Raw genomic sequence first — 3,362 nt, forward strand, 5'->3', positions numbered from 1 at the left:
TCTCACGGAACTTTTTTTTGGGAAAATTCCACTATTATACATTTATTCTTCTATATTAAGAAAAAGCGTAATTTCTATGTAAATTATGTGTCAATATTTTCATTTTTCTTTCTTTCTTTACGATCAAATATCAATTCCACTAACTGATTCCTTCTTAGGGAACTTTTTTTTGTGAAAATTCCACTATTATATGTTTATTCTTGCATTTTTGAAAAAGCATAATTTCGATGTAAATTATGTATAAATATTTTCATTTTTCTTTCTTTCTTTGAGATCAAATATAAATTCCACTAACTGATTCCTTCTCACGGAACTTTTTTTGCGAAAATTCCACCATTATATGTTTATTCTTGCATATTATGAAAATGCATAATTTCGATGTAAATTATGTGTAAGATCAAATATAAATGCCACTAACTTATTCCTTCTTAGGGAACTTTTTTTGCGAAAATTCCACTATTATTTGTTTATTTGTGCATATTATGAAAAAGCATAATTTGTATGTAAATTATGTGCAATTTTTGTCATTTTCTATTTTCTTTATTTCCAATGGGTAATAATAATGCCACTAATTCATTCGTTCTTAGACAATTTCATTATTTTATTTTATTTTTCTCTTGTTTAAGTATAACTAGCACATATGCCCGTGCGTTGCAACGAGAAATTTAATGTTTTGTGCAAACAAAATGTCCCATAGCACCGGATTCACTATGAAGAACATGTTGCAACGCAATATCCATCTACGAAATGAACATAAAAAATAGGATGCAATTTGCCACGTTCATATTTTGTCTGCCGGGTATAATCTCCCACTAATTCCATTTAAATATAATCGTTCTATTAATTACCATGATGTCCTCACCCGTTTGTCGAGAATCAAATCCTTCATTTTTTCAAAGGCAAATCTTTCCTTTTCTGTTTTAGTAGCCCCACCACATCGGATCCATCCTTTTAATTATTCTAACTTTTTATCTTAAATCCTTCTTTTAAGTAGCCCCATCGATTTGAATATATTCTATTTATTAAGCCCACAATTTTTCTTTTAGTTATTCCACCGGTTTACCCATAATCCTTTCTTCAATTAGTCACATCCGTTTAAATATTCTACTTAAGCCCACAATCCTTTCTTTAATTAGCTTTCCCTAAACATGAGGTCTGCTCTTCTTTGTATTAACCATCTGTTGGTTGATTCCTGGGGCCGCTCAAATATTTACTGATCGGAATCATTGTAAAAGAGCGAGTTGGGATTAGTAAACGTGAAAGATGCATTGCTCGTTGGTTGTTACGCTGAAGAGCCGGTCAGTAGGTCCTCTGTTCAATTTCCACAAAGTTGATTTATTTTGACCCAATTATTTTTTGCAGTCTCTATGGAAGCCCATAGAAGGCCCATCAATGTATACGTACCTGGCCCAGATGGCTTAGTGTGTGTAGAGCAAATCGTACGAAAAACATTAGCGTGCACTCAAATAAAATGAAAAGGACTACCAAACCAAGAATATCTATTACCTTTAATAGTAGCTATAGATATAGATATCAATGCCACTCTAATTCGTTCCTTATTATGAAACTTATTTTTGAAAATCTTCATTATTATATGCATGTTCTTGCATATGACAAAAAATGTATTTTTTGTGCAATTTTTCTCACTACTTGCTATAATTTTTAAAAGGTAATAGTCCACGAAATGAGTTAGAATTGGCCAAAACTGTGAGTGCTGACGACGGACACGTAAACGCACCCTGGGGATGGTCAATCATGGAAATCGCTTTGGCACCCCAAAACGATGAGTAATAGTGCTCGAAACGGTCCAGAATCGGTCAAAATTGTGAGTGTTCATGACCAACACATAAAGGCACCTCGGGGTTCGTCAATTGTGGAAATCACCCCGGGACCCAAAAATGAGTAATAGTCCAAGAAACGGGTCAGAATCGGCCCAAACTGCGATTGTTGATGACCGACACGTAAGCACATCTTGGGGTTCGAGAACCATGAAAATCGCATTGGGACCCAAAAACGGAGAGTAATAGTCCATGAAACGGTTCAAAATCGGCCCAAAACAATGAGTGTTGATGACGGACATGTAAGCATGCCTTGGGGTTCAACAACCATGGAAATCGCTTTGGGACCCAAAAACGGTGAGTAATAGTCCACAAAACACGTCAGAATCGACAAACCGCGAGTGTTGATGACCGACACGTAAACGCACCCCGGGGTTCGTCAGTTGTGGAAATCACTTCGGGACCCTAAAACTGTGAGTAATAGTCCACGAAACGGGCCAAAATCGGCAAAAGCTATGAGTATCGATGACCGACACGTAAGCGCATCTTGGGGTTCAACAACTATGGAAATCGCTTCGTGACCCCAAAACGGTGAGTAATAGTCCACGAAACAGGTCAGACTTGGCGAAAACTGTGAGTGTTGACAACGGACATGTAAACGCACCCCGGGGATCGACAATCGTGGAAATTGCTCTATGACCCCAAAACAGTGAGTAATAGTCCATGAAACGGGCCAGAATTGGCGAAAACTGTGAGTGTTGATGACCGACATGTATACGCACCCGGGGTTCGTTAATCGTCGAAATCACTCTGGGACCCCAAAACAATGAGTAATAGTCCATGAAATGAGACAGAATCGGTCAAAACTGTCAGTGTTGATGACCGATACGTAAACGCACCCCGGGGTTTGTTAATCACGAAAATCACTCCGGGACCCCAAAACAGTGAGTAATAGTCCATGAAATGTGCCAGAATCGGCCAAAACTATAAGTGTTGATGATCGAGACGTAAACGCACCCGGGGGACCCAAAACAGAGAGCGAGTGTTGATGACCGACACGTAAGCACACCTTGGGGTTCGACAACCATGGATATCGCTTCGGGACCCAAAAACGGTGAGTGATAGTCCACGAAACGGGCCAGAATCGACCAAAACTATGAGTGTTGATGACCGACACGTAAACACACCCCGAGGTTCGTTAATTGTGCAAATCACTCTGGGACCCCAAAAGAGTGAGTAATTGTCCACGAATCGGGCCAGAATCGGCCAAAACTGTGACAATTGATGACCGACACGTAAACGCACCCGGGGTTTGTTAATTGTGGAAATCACTACGGGACCCGAAAACAGTGAATAATAGTCCATGAAACGAGCTAGAACCGGCCAAAACTATGAGTGCTTATGACCGACACGTAAACGCACCCCGGGGTTTGTTAATCGTGGATATCACTCCGGGACCCCAAAACAGTGAGTAATAGTCCACGAAACAGGCCAGAATCGGCCAGAACTATGAATGTCCACGTCCGACACGTAAGCGCACCCCGGGGTCTGTTAATTGTGGAAATCACTCCGGGACCCAAAAAC

The sequence above is a fragment of the Triticum aestivum genome, chromosome 4B, assembly GCF_018294505.1.
Source record: "Triticum aestivum cultivar Chinese Spring chromosome 4B, IWGSC CS RefSeq v2.1, whole genome shotgun sequence".
NCBI classification, from domain to species: domain Eukaryota; kingdom Viridiplantae; phylum Streptophyta; class Magnoliopsida; order Poales; family Poaceae; genus Triticum; species Triticum aestivum.